Source organism: Chaetodon trifascialis, chromosome 19 (genome assembly GCF_039877785.1).
Source record: "Chaetodon trifascialis isolate fChaTrf1 chromosome 19, fChaTrf1.hap1, whole genome shotgun sequence".
Taxonomy (NCBI): Eukaryota; Metazoa; Chordata; class Actinopteri; order Chaetodontiformes; family Chaetodontidae; genus Chaetodon; species Chaetodon trifascialis.
In genome coordinates, this window is record NC_092074.1 from 9,509,115 (window position 1) to 9,522,272 (window position 13,158).

The 13,158-nt window shown below is 42.6% G+C and overlaps 1 protein-coding gene across 2 annotated transcripts in view; it reads right to left on the reverse strand.

Annotated features, from left to right (window-relative positions):
• The window catches only part of pak5 (p21 protein (Cdc42/Rac)-activated kinase 5), a 63,582-nt gene extending 51,499 nt beyond the window's left edge, over positions 1–12,083 (reverse strand). Inside the window, exon 1 of one of the 2 annotated variants that reach the window (XM_070986922.1) lies at positions 11,838–12,083. The gene's annotated coding sequence lies outside the window, so the exon portion shown is untranslated. The remainder of the gene's footprint in view (positions 1–11,837) is intronic. The other variant, XM_070986921.1, reaches the window with a different exon arrangement.
• Between the last annotated feature and the right edge of the window lie 1,075 nt (positions 12,084–13,158).

Below are 13,158 nucleotides of genomic sequence, written 5' to 3' on the forward strand. Positions count from 1 at the left end.
TGAAACAAAGTGACACTGGGTGTGTTTTTTGTCTCAGATATCACACAGTTAAACTAAAGCTTATTTCCCCCTGTATCTCTTTCTCTTCATTTGTTTTTTGCTCTTTCTTTTGCTTCACCCTCTCCTATTGTACCAGCTCCTATTAGTCCTTATGTCTGACTACTTTACATAAACAGGATTCTATTAATTAATGAATGTACTCATCACAAATTTCAATATAACATGCTATAAATACATTGTAACACATACGCGCGCACACAGATGTGCTGATGAAGACAATGATTGGCATGTGCAAGATGAGATGTAGCAGGCGTCATGCATGTGTGTTTTTTTCAAGGACAGTCTATCAGATAAGATAGCTAATAGCAATGTACTGATTTTTCATGTCAGCACTGAGCCATCAAAAGGCCTCACAGATGAATGAAAAGGCTCAAAATAGCATTTTTCCCGTGTCAGATGTCAGATTATATGTTTAGCTAATGCCACTTATTTTAAAAAAAGGTCTTTAAAATCCTCCATAATGTAAGAGATCCTACAGATAACTCCTGAGGAAGTGCGGTTGTAGTAAAAGCAATTCTCAGCATTTGAAGGTGTAAAATGTAAGAATTTTAGTTCAGAACATTCAGAAATTAAAATTATCATATTAACCAGCTAGCCCTGTCCTGTCCTATAATATGAATTTATACTTTAAGTCATAGTCTAATAGGAAATCTTAGGCCTCCACAGGTGGGTGCTGACTGATGCCTGACCTTCTTTTCATTCCTCACCCACTTCACCCTTCTCCTGTTCCAGCCTGAACCCAACGTGTCTTCGTCGTCCACTGAGTCAGAGTCCTGGTCAGAGTCATTGTAAATCACCTCAGTTTGTGTTGGAGGCTGCGTTTTGTTCTGGTCTGGCTGTGTTCACTGAGCGGCTGCTGAGTCTGGTTCCTTTGCCCACCTGGCCAGCTCCAGTTCTGGCAGCCATTCTGGTGCTGCTCCATACCAGCATTCCTCACTGGGTCCCCCTGTCCCAGTCCTGAAAACCTCCTTGTCCCAGTGGTAAAAGCTCCAGTTCTAGCAGTGTAAACAACACCAACACGCCCCCCCGGTGCTCTGAGCTCCCAGTCCAGGCAGAGTCAGCTAATAGGACTGCTAGCTGCATGGCTAACTAAGCTAAATAGTGAACAGCACAGAAACAATTAGCCTTAACTTGCGTGATATGGATTATGAATTCAACAGGTAGCAGATTCTTACATATTACACCTTTAAAAAGATTGCTCGGGTGGTGAATTTTGAACACAACAAAACCCAAGAGAAAAAACATAAGGAATGGATTAAATATGTTTGTCTGCTCTATGCTATAAAAGTATAGTCTGGCTAACTAGCTTACAACCTAAAGCAGTGACTGTTACTTCCTAGCAAATGTTACTTCAAAGATCAAGGAGGACATTATTAACAACTACAGTAGTTTGACCAATGACAGATAAAAAGTCAGTGTTTTCAACCACTTCATGATGCTAATGTTAGCTTAATTAGCTAGCTTGCAACAACTGATAACAGCAGCTACAAACATTCAGAGCCAATGTTTCTCATGAAGATGTCTAGCAATACCCCAAGCTACTGTGTGTAAATCATGACAGCTCTCAGATCCACTTCCTGCTCCTCAGCACACAAGTACACAAGTACACACACACACACACACACACACACACACACACACACACACACACACACACACACACACACACACACACACACACTCACTCACTTCAGGCGGACTGACTGGAGCTAGCTGAGAAAGTAGTAGCCATCATTACCTTGTCTGCTTGTAAACCACGAGGGCCACAGCAATCATCACCCTTAAACACAACGTTTCCTATTACTCAGTGCACACGCACACACAAAGCCACACACATGGTCCATTTCTGCAGATGGATAAATTACAGGGAGGGAAATGCACAGTGGCACAGCCGTCCGAGGCGGAGGAAATGAAGAGGCTTAGCTAGAAGGATAATAGAACAACAGGGGAAAAACAAAGCCAAATAATTCATAATGCATTGTAGCATACTGCATAACTGCACAATCAGGAGATCTGTCTCTTTCCTGGAGCATTACAAAAGAGGCAAGACAGCAGCTTACATGGCTGAAAGAGGTGAAGGACCTAGTTTCTGCTGTTGGCTTTTAGGTGAAGGAGGTCATGCTATTTTTAAGGTCCAGATAATGTAAATGGAAGCATATGTATATATATGCATATGTTGCCATATGAGGAATGTTAATGGACATGAGTGTCTAATCTGCCCAAATGAATTCAAGGATAATCGCTTCAGAATTACATGATCGCTTTGTTAACCAATTAGAAATTTGGTCTTCACTGCTGTCATTAGAGGGGTCCACCATTTTGTTTGCTCTGTTGCAGTAAAACTCACAACAAAGATGTGCAGCCCATATATATTTCAGCAGCATGCGGCTTCCTCCTCCTCCTCCTCCTCCTCCTCCTCTTCCTGCATCTCATGGCTGACTTAAGGAGTTGTCTTTTTTTCCCTTAAACACACCGGGGGTTTAAAAGAAACTCGTGCCTGGCTTAATTAGAGCTACACTGGCAGCGCTGCACAACCAGAACCCTGCAAGGCTGCTGGAGCTCCTCTGACAAAAAAAACAAATAACGTGGCAGCAAACTCCCATCGAATACATACCACTAACAAGCCTATATGCTGCACATTTAGCCCCTCCTCACAGTAATAGCTACATTTAACCCAGTTACAACTCAACAAGTTAGTCCAAACACATGAAAACATACTGGCTGCTTCCTGTACATAAAGACCCTGGTTCATCTGCACAATCTTTCGATTGAGAAGAGGCTGGCTTTATCGGTTCTGTTCATAATAAAGTTGTGAATTGTGAAGTGTTGGTCAGTAACTGCGTAATAACAAACACCACTTTCCTATTTGTCTTAAAGCATTACAAGTAGTTCACAAATGCGGAGGTATATCAATCAATCTAATGGGCACACGACACGAGCATTAGCCTGCAGCTGCTGCTCTGACAAGTTACACAGTGTTAACATGCCATACACATCAGACTGGATCTCTTTTTTTATTTCAGCTCAGTCTCTGCATCCCTCTTTTGTTGTAATTTCCTGCAGTTTCATGCCCAGGCATCAAAGAGAGCACAGCTGTGTCACTGGATGAATGCTTTAATCTATTCAGCCAGCGCATCTGTGTGCTCTGTCTTACGCTACGTCATTAGCCGTCCGCCATAACATGTTTATTTGTGTGTGTGTGTGTGTGTGTGTGTGTGTGTGTGTGTGTGTGTGTGTGTGTGTGTGTGTGTGTGTGTGTGTGTGTGTGTGTGTGTGGGTGGTGTTGGTTAGGGTTATGTGAGTATTCATGTGAGTACATATGCTTTAAGTCATGCACACATAGAGTATGTATGATGCTGCATATGTGCTCTCATATCTGTGTGTGTGCTCATGCAGGAACCAGGCTAAAAATGCAACACACACACAGATGATGACATGAGAGAATAATGAGGGACTTTTTTATGCCTGAAGTTAGGTTCCCAGCTGAAGGACATATCAAGACATCACATCACAGACACAAATCTATGTGATGGTAAAGTTTCTGAGCGGCGCTAAATTTAGGCCGGATCACTGCTTTTGAGTGACGAGGGATGAGAAATAACATGTGGAAGAAAAGAGGAGGGAAGAAGGAGAGATTGTGAGAAAAGAACATCCTCATCCCAGAATACCAGTGTTAATACTGTTTCAAGATAGTTGTCCAGTAAAACATCCCTGTGTTTACAATGCCACATCGGCTGACGCATGAACACATCCTCTGTGTTCACCAAAAGCATGGGAGGAATCTTGATTGCAAAATTGACTCTGGGAACTGAATGGAGTCAATGTTATAGAGCCACAAACCAAATGTTAGGATAGATTAAATTGTCTTGGCTCATATAAATCATTGTCAACTGACTGCATCCAATCAGAAAGTCATCTACTCTGTATAATTAGCTTAGAAACAGGATGCTATTTGTCTTCTGTAATGCAGATTGAATGAATTCCACTCATTTGGTCAGAACAAATGAGATTCCAAGCACTTGCTGGCCAATAGGACAATACAGTCGTCCAGGTTAAGCTGAGTGGCTTTGACTAATAATGCTGTGATGTTGATATAAAACAGACCATAACATTAGTGGGCTTTAGTCCTGCTTACCATTTGCTAAATGCCTGTCTTGAACAGTGGTATCCAGTTAAATAAGGAACCATAACTAGGCGTGGCAGGCACGTGAAACTTCTGATTTCCCCATATGTTGATGTGGTGGGCATGGTGCTGTAGTACTATAAAGTGCATTTAAATAGTTTGGAAGATAGTGTCTTCTTTATAGCCTTGCCAAGACCAAAGGAAGAGTGTAAAGAAAAGGAATAAACAGTGTGTTTACCTGCTCTAACCATTGCTGCAAACATTAGCATATACTGCTAATGAGCTCAAAACCTAATAACCCAGCAATGCTTTTAACGCCAATGAGAACATTGTTACGTAACTACATTAGGTTGTGGGGTTTACAAGTTACATTTTAAAAAAGAAGCCCCATTCACAACCAGCATATTGGCTGTGAGGTGTTTACCCATGGTGGGGGCCATTGTTCTGATGGCCTGTTATTCCAAAATCCCACTAGTCCCAAAAAATCTCCCATTGGACCGAAAGCCACTGAGGGAAAAGAGAGCATGTATATTCGGAACAGACTTTCAGAGCAGTGGACCTTCATTCTTGGGATGGTGGGCTGTCAGACAAATGGGCTTTCAGTCCAATGGGACCTTTTTCAGAATACTGGGGTTTTGGAATTATTGGCCATCGGGACAATGAGCCGTCCCCCTGTGGGGAAATTAATCCTGGATGCTATCAGAGTTCATGCCAATGTTAGCGGATCTGTCCTGCCCATTGCCGTATTAGTTAACACTCCAGCAGCCCTTGGCAAACACATTGTCCAAGATAGCATTACATTTGCACAACACATCACTCCTCCTCTTAAAATTCTTTTCTCTGTTAAAAATGGGTAAAAATGAAAACATACTGAAGAATTCACCAATTCAAACTGAGCAGCTACACAGGGTTATGCTATGTATATATAGTTATTAGATATAGATATTACATGCAAAGCGATTTCGTTCCATGTCTTCTATATGTGTCAGTTGGCTTTAGCATCAGTCCTTTAGCATGATACTATGTAAGTAGAGCAATTATGTTCATATCTAAGACGCCTTACTGTAAAACAAGGCACCTCGAAACATTACCAGATGAGCCAGACATCGCATTTTTAACCTGCTAATGGCGATAATGTTGGCTTGATTTGCTAGCTAGCTGGGTAAATTTGATCCAACAAAACCAAAAGTCACTGGCTAGAAGTGAGAAACCTGCTTTTGTCTACCACTGTCTGAGATCAAGGACCCACTGTCTCAAACATTACTACGAATTCTGAGTGGTACATGTACATTTGACACCGTTATCTCTGTAAACCACATGTGTGCATTTGAGAACATAAAGTTTGACAGGGGTACCAAAAGTATGGGAGGCAGGCCTTAGCAAACAATACACTGTACTCATTAAAGGAGGGCTAAAGGTCAGACTGTGGGATGCAGTTGGTTCAAATACACAACAGTCAAGTTTGGGCCACTGTTGCACATTGCCTCATAAAAACCTCTCAGACGGAGGATACAGTGTGGATGGCGGAGAGGATGCTATGATATAAGCCTCAATGCGATAGCAGCTTGCATCTTCAACCTCTCAGTTTCCTTTGAAGTCTCCCCATGGGGTTGTGGGAGTTGGGGGTTGGTAATGAATCAAGCTGAGCCATAATGAATGTCCGTATTCAAGTCTGCTTTGATGAAATTCCACCTGACTGATCTCAAATCACAGAACAAAACAGTCAGAGCTTGCTGACAACGGTTATGGAAGCTATACTGGCTGGCAATATGATGGAGAGTGTTGAGCGACTTCAAGGATCCCTTCAGGATACATTACACTGTTTCTTCCCTTTGCTTCATCTCAGTTTCCTTCCTACTTCCTGTATGATCACTGAGTAGGATGAAAACTGATGAGACTGTCTAACATCTGCACTAATGTTTAAGGCCAAGTCTTAAGTCCTGGATGGCTGTCAAGCCTCTACAATACAGCTCTTTGCATCTATACCAACAGAATACACCCAGAGGGGAATTTAAACAAATGAGACATTATTTACTGTTGTTGTCCTGAACTGGGACCTGGTGTTGCAAATATGCACATATGCAGCAATTAAGATATTTAATAGCTCTATAGAGTAATTTACCCAGCATGAGTCTTGTCTATTGAACAATACATTGTGTCAATATGTCAAACACATTAAAAAGTCATAACATGCACTGAACCAATCTTCACTGTTGAACAATAACCCTGCTAACAAAGTTGACATTATAAATACATTATGCAATCTCAGTTATCTCACAATTCACTGCAAAATCACTGCCAGTGTGCTGCATTAGGCCATAGAGATGAGCAAAACGCCTTTTTCACACTTCATATGAGACGAGGTGCAGCGGCACTGTCGACATGCTTTGCAGAAGTATGGGGCCCATCTGGAAGCCTGCGGTATTCAAGCTAGGTAGAAACGACTGCCAGGAGTAACAAAAGAAGTAAGTAATTATAGAGAGGGCTCTCATAGACAAAGCGTGCAACAGACTGCCAACAGCATTTAGCTGTGCATAGCAGCAACTGCTGCTACCGCTTCAGGTTATGAGCTGTGTTTATGACAGCTTGCTATGCAACTTTTGGTGTTTAGCTGGACCTGTAACACTGCAGTAAAACTGCCTTTTAAGCCACCATGAAAAGCAGGTCTGTGTGAGGATTACACTTTGAGTTCAACAAAAAGAAGAGTCGATTAAGTCAAAGTCAAGTTGAGAATTAGGGATATAACAAGGAAGCGCACTGAAGCTCCTGTGTCAGCTTTTAAAAACTCTTCCAGATCTCCACTTATTCGCGTTTTAATAAAAGTCTTTAACACGGACTTAAATTCATTTGAGTTTTATGGACTGCCCTCAAAGTGCAGAATATATACTATATATACATATATACTGTGTGTGTGTGTGTGTGTGTGTGTGTGTGTGTGTGTGTGTGTGTGTGTGTGTGTGTGTGTGTGTGTGTGTGTGTATAAGAATAAAGTGGATACAAAACAAATGAGATTGACATTGGTCTTTTGCACAGTTTCAAAAAGGAAGGAAGGGAACAGACACTGCAATTGGCTTTCTAAGGCTGGCCATTCTAAACAGGTATTGCTTTAATAGTGATTAAACTGGAATTAGGCTGGTTACTACAGCACTTCACAACCACAGTATATGCACGCGCGCATACACACACACGCACAAACACGCACAAAACACTTGGAAACACACATGTTTGCAACAGATTTAGGCCTCTATTGCAGAATCCTGCTCCGTTTTGACAACATACAGGGCAAACACACACTTTAACCACCATGCCTACACACACACACACACACACACACACACACACACACATAAACAAACACACGCTCCCACAGAAATAGCAGAACGCCTTCCGGCTGGATAGTGGGTGACAGAGCTGTAAGGGCCAGTGCTGTGTTGGGCAGCAACAGGGGCAGATGCAGCACTCAATAACCCGAGGGCATCGCTGAGTATTCAAGCTTCACTGGACCTCTTCATCAGTGCCCTCTGATGCCTTAGCCCCATGACCAACAGCACACACACACATGCACACGCACACACTTGCAGCACAGAGTCAGTCAGGCCTTTCCAGCCTTTCGGACAAGAAGGGAATTGGGAAAGAAGTAGAACAGCCTCACTGAACGTAGACACACACAAGTTAGAGTGAGAGAACTGTAGAGGGTGTAGGTTGTGGTGGACTGTGTCTCTTCTAGTGAGTCTGATGCTATGGGAGTATCTAGGTTAACTCTCTCTCTCTCTCTCTCTCTCTCTCTCTCTCTCTCTCTCTCTCTCTCTCTCTCTCTCTCTCTCTCTCTCTCTCTCTCTCTCTCTCTGTGAACATGTATTACTCATGTTGTAGGGACATAAATCTGTTTACACCGTCACAGCGTGGAGACTTAAAGTGAGAAAAAGACTTGCGTTTTATGTCTTATTCATTATTACCGATTAGTTGATTATTGATAACGTGTTCGACTATTGGTTGGGGAAAATGCACAACATGTGCAGCCCTCTCCAGGCTAAGTTTCTAAGAAAAGGAATGTTTGATTTGAAAGGTTTAACTGTAATTTCACCCCCAATTTAAAAAGTGGATTTACAAATCACATTATAAAAGACATCAACATGAAGCCTGTGCACACACACATTATATTGTCACACATCTCTCCTCCTCGGTTATACCCTCTATCTCTGTCCCTGTCTTCCTCTCTCTCTCTCACACACACACAGACATAAACACACACACATACAGGACACACATCTCGTTTTGTTACTGACATGCCAAGTCACGCAGAAAACACAAGGGAAGCTTCTTTTTTTAAAATCCTGGGACAAAAAAACAGCAAAATGCAATAACCTGGGACAAAAGTGCTGACATCTGAAGATGAGCCTGGCAATCAGACTGCTCAGATGCAGCTGAAATGAGCAGAAGTGGCAGACTGAGAGAAAAAGAGACCCCCTACACAGACAGATAGATAGACAGGCACTACTCCTATTGACTCTTCTCTTTTCACTAGTCTCTGGCCTTCTGATCCTCTTATTCTCCCCCTTCTTCTTCCCTCATCTCCCCCATTCATCCCCTTTCTTATCCCAGTACTTTACCCATCTGTATTTCCCTTTCATGTCCCCCTTCTGTTAAACCAGCACCACCTCTGGGCTGCAGCTCATCCCTCTAGCCTCGTCCCCTCCTCTCCTGCGGTCACCTGTCCTGCTCTCCTCTCATAAACTTTCTCCTCACGTCTCATCTATTTCACATCTTCCTACCCCTCTCTACTTCTCTCTTCATCTTTCCTCTCCTCACCTCTTTCTGAACCTTGTTTGCATGCTCCCTCACTCTGCTCCTTGATTAGCACGATCAACCAATGCAAGTCCGACGGACACTTGGTTAAAATGGCCAATGAGTCTCTTCGAGAAGCCCCTATATAAACAGAGGGCCGAATCAGACGCTTCAATTACAGATAACACATCCCCATCCTTGCATTTCAAACACTGTTCAACTACTGGGAGAGTGCAATAGAGATGTTGGCCAGTGGCACATGAGGTCAGTCTTGAAGGTTGAGGAAGTAGCACCACTAGAGCAGGCGTAATACAGTGCACATAGCAAAGGAGTGCTAGATTTGGCCAATTATTCGATGTACGACTCCCTCTGACTCTTATGTAATTGTGAATTTGTGTGAACAACGAAGGCTGCCTCCTCAAAGACAGTGAGAGCAGTCTAGTGCAGAGCCATAGGGACTAAAATAGTTAGTCATGTGTTCATTATTGCTATCCTCTTTTAAGTACTCACCCCGTATCCAGAAACATTAAACAGGAGAGGACCTTCGAGTGGGTGTGTGTGTGTGTGTGTGTGTGTGTGTGTGTGTGTGTGTGTGTGTGTGTGTGTGTTTGCAAGGTTGAGAGAGAATGAGAAACAGAGAGAGAGGCAGAATATGAAGCGAATGAGGTTGTGGGATTGTGATAACTTCAAAGGTTATTATTATTATTACTGCAGGCTGAAGCCATGCTCTGGCATCCCTCAAGCTTTGATCATTATGTAAAGCTGTTGTGCTTGGTGCTGGCACTGAATACATTACAGAGTGGATAACCAGGGAGTGTGCAAGCAAGCGTACACACACCAACACGTTGACTCAAGCCTCTAAGTTTCTCCTAATTTTAAAATAACACACACGCCATCATCGCAAAAGGACCAGTAAAGCAAACCTTTTATCTGATCTCACCCTGACGTGTGATCAGGACAGGAGGGTGCAGATGGTTTGAGAGATTGTACGTCGCCATCAGTGGTATTTAAAGGAGCACTCCACCGATTTTACACATGAGGATCGGTGTGGTACTTATGAGAAGTACTACACAGCCTGTGAAAACAGTTGTATAATGGAGGTGTTTTTATTGATTACAGAAACTCTGCACCCCCTGCCTCCCGCCAAAAAAAGGGGGCATAGGCAGGTTAATAATAGAGGAACAAGTGCAGGTTTATGGATGGTAATACCTCCTCATGTCAAGTCACCTTTAGCCACCATAGTTTTCTGCAAAATACACTTTTAGGCTTTAACGATGTATATTTACTTCATCTCAACGAATATTGTAATTTATAGTCTGACAACAGTCCTGTAAAAAGGCATGATGCATGACTGTTTCCATGAAAGTACCACTTTAATTGACATTTCGTGGTTGTTTGTACGCCTGCAACTGATGATTATTTTTATTATCCATTAATCTGCAGATAAAATGCTGCATGCTGAAGACCAAATTGGCTGCATTAACTGATTCAGTGATGGATATGATCATGCAGCCTATAATGGATTAATCATTTGCCAAATGGTCATCACGGTCTCCTCAAATGCCTTGTTTCCAACTCATCTCCAAAGATATCCAGCTACCATCACGTCATAAGGCGAAGACAATCTGGGTGATGTTCTGCATTTCTGCTTGAAAAAAGATTTAAACATCAGTCTTTGAAATGGCTGTTGCTTAATTGTCCAAATATTGACTAAGAAATTAACTTTTTCAACCCCAGCACGTTGCATCAGGATAGTTGTTGACAGGAAGTCATAGCCACCTTTCTTTATACTTGTAGTCCTGCCAAAACACTGCAAAACACTGCATCCAGTGTACCACCTAGGCACATAGTAGGCACACTAGTAAGCGACATAGGTCTATGATAAATGTTCTTGGAAAAGATGTCAGCCTCTCAGCTGCCTTAGAGGTATTATGTTACATGTTATTATAACCTCTATTGATAAAGTGTTAGCTGTTGGGGTGATTATGAGCTTAGGAGGGGGAGCCCCAGCTCACAGGGCCTAGCCACCACTTTTAATTTTTGTCTACACATTCTAATCCGAAAGCCATTGAACTTGAAAACAAGCCATCTGTTCCTGCCCTTACCTGGCCTACATTAGCCTGAGCACACACACAAACTCTGGCTGTGCTGCAAAAACACACACACACACACACACACACACACACACACACACACACACACACACAGCCAGTGCAAATGAATGTCTTGCACTGTCATCACTGTCACACAGCAGAGATATAAATACGGACAATAAAAGAGCTGCTGTCACAGTGAAAATAGAGAAATACAACAGCATAAGAGCTAAAAGTCTATTAAGGCTGTGAAGTCACCGGTGAGCAGCGTACACACACTGTGAGCCCCTGCTACATTATAACACTGAGGTGTGTTACACTGATTTTTCCTTCGACCATCAGCCGTCGACAACCATCCCTCCTCATTTAAGTAAAAATGGCAGCATTTCAGGAAGCCAGGCGAAAAAAAAAGGCCTTCAAAATCGGTTTGCAACAAGCATAGGTGCGATGCCCACCCAGTTCAATACCAAGGACAGCGGTCGACGCACGGAGAGCCTGACAGCCATGACAACACATGCACTACAAAATGACAGATTTATTTCTGCACGGACGCGTCGTAAGCGGCCACACAAACCTGCCCTGATGACACTGCTGTTTCAGCGTGAGGCTTGCAAGCCGCGAACATAAAGACAGACACACAAACTAAACCCGTAGACAAGCGTTTCGCTTTTCCAGAGCGCCTTTTTTGCCCCCTGCAAGAAGCAGCAGCAGCCACATTTTTTTCCCCAAATCGCTTTGTCTGAGAGCGTCTGTCGAACAAAACGCTCCGCACCTACCTGCTTGTCTCTGGGGTCGAAGTGCTCACATGTCCCGCGGCTTGCTGGTCTGTTGCTGTGATATTATTATTATGGTGGGCACCGCTATGTGTCTGCCAGCGCCATGTTATTATCAGTGAGAGGAGGACTGTGCGGTCCTGTGCGCTACATCCGGGCTGTTGAGGAGAGCGAATGAGCGCAGTTTGAGGCGGCGGAGGGCGGAGAGCGCTCTGGATATGTAGAGCACCTGTGCAGCAAAGCAGAGACAAGGTTCAACCACGACCACGTCCTCAAGCTCAAGTCGATGTCTACCTGCATTTGTTATGAAAGATAACCCTTATTTTTTCTTTGAGAAGTCCCATCTGAGTTCCATTGTACGTCACATTCACAGAATATGTGTGATTAAAAGATAAATCATTGAGTAATGGGTAAATCAATGAAATATCTAAAAGGATGATAAATGGTTGAAATAGCTAAATTATAATTGGTTGAAATAGATAAGAGTATGGCAAATGGTTGAAATAGTGAGCTGAAAGTATGACAAATGGTTGACATAGCTAAAAGTCTAATGGTTGAAATGGTTAGCTAAATTGTAATTGGTTGAAATAGCTAAAAGTGTAATAAATGGATGAAATAGATAAGAGTGTGACCAATGGTTGAAATAGTTAGCTAAAAATATGATAACTGGTTGGCAAAGTTAGCTAAAAATATGATAAATGGTTGAAATAGTTAGCTAAAAACATGATAGATGACTGAAATAGTTAGCTAAAAGTATAATAGTAAATGGTTGAAATAGTTAACTAAACTAGAAATGATTTAAATAGCTAGAAGTATGATAAATGGTTGAAATAATTAACCTTTAAAAAAAAGTATAGTAGAGATACTTTGCATTACCTGATGGATAAATAGCTGAAAGAGCTAGCACCTAAAATCCTCTCTAAATGCTAAAATGGATGGCTAAATAGTGAACAGTAGTTAATGGTTTAAATAGCTAATAGTTGAATGTTTGGTGGGGGTGCTAGAGGTCTTGATTAAGGTGTTGTGGTTATTACCTTATCTCAAGAGCCTGTCTTCAAGAGTGTCTTTGTGTCAAGCACAAGTTGTAATTTTTCTGCTTCTTTACAGTATGTTAGGCATGCATGTATGTGTAAGTGTTTCTCATGTGAGGCCAGACACAGGCTGGGGCCCCAGAGCTTTATTGGGCCCCACACAGTGTGACAGCCTCTGGCAGCTCTGACAGTGTCACAGCCCTCATTGATCTCCCATCTCAGTTTCTGACATGCTGTTTGTGGCACAGGGCTCTTCCCCAGACGACAGGAAGTGAATGCGCAAGGGCACGAGT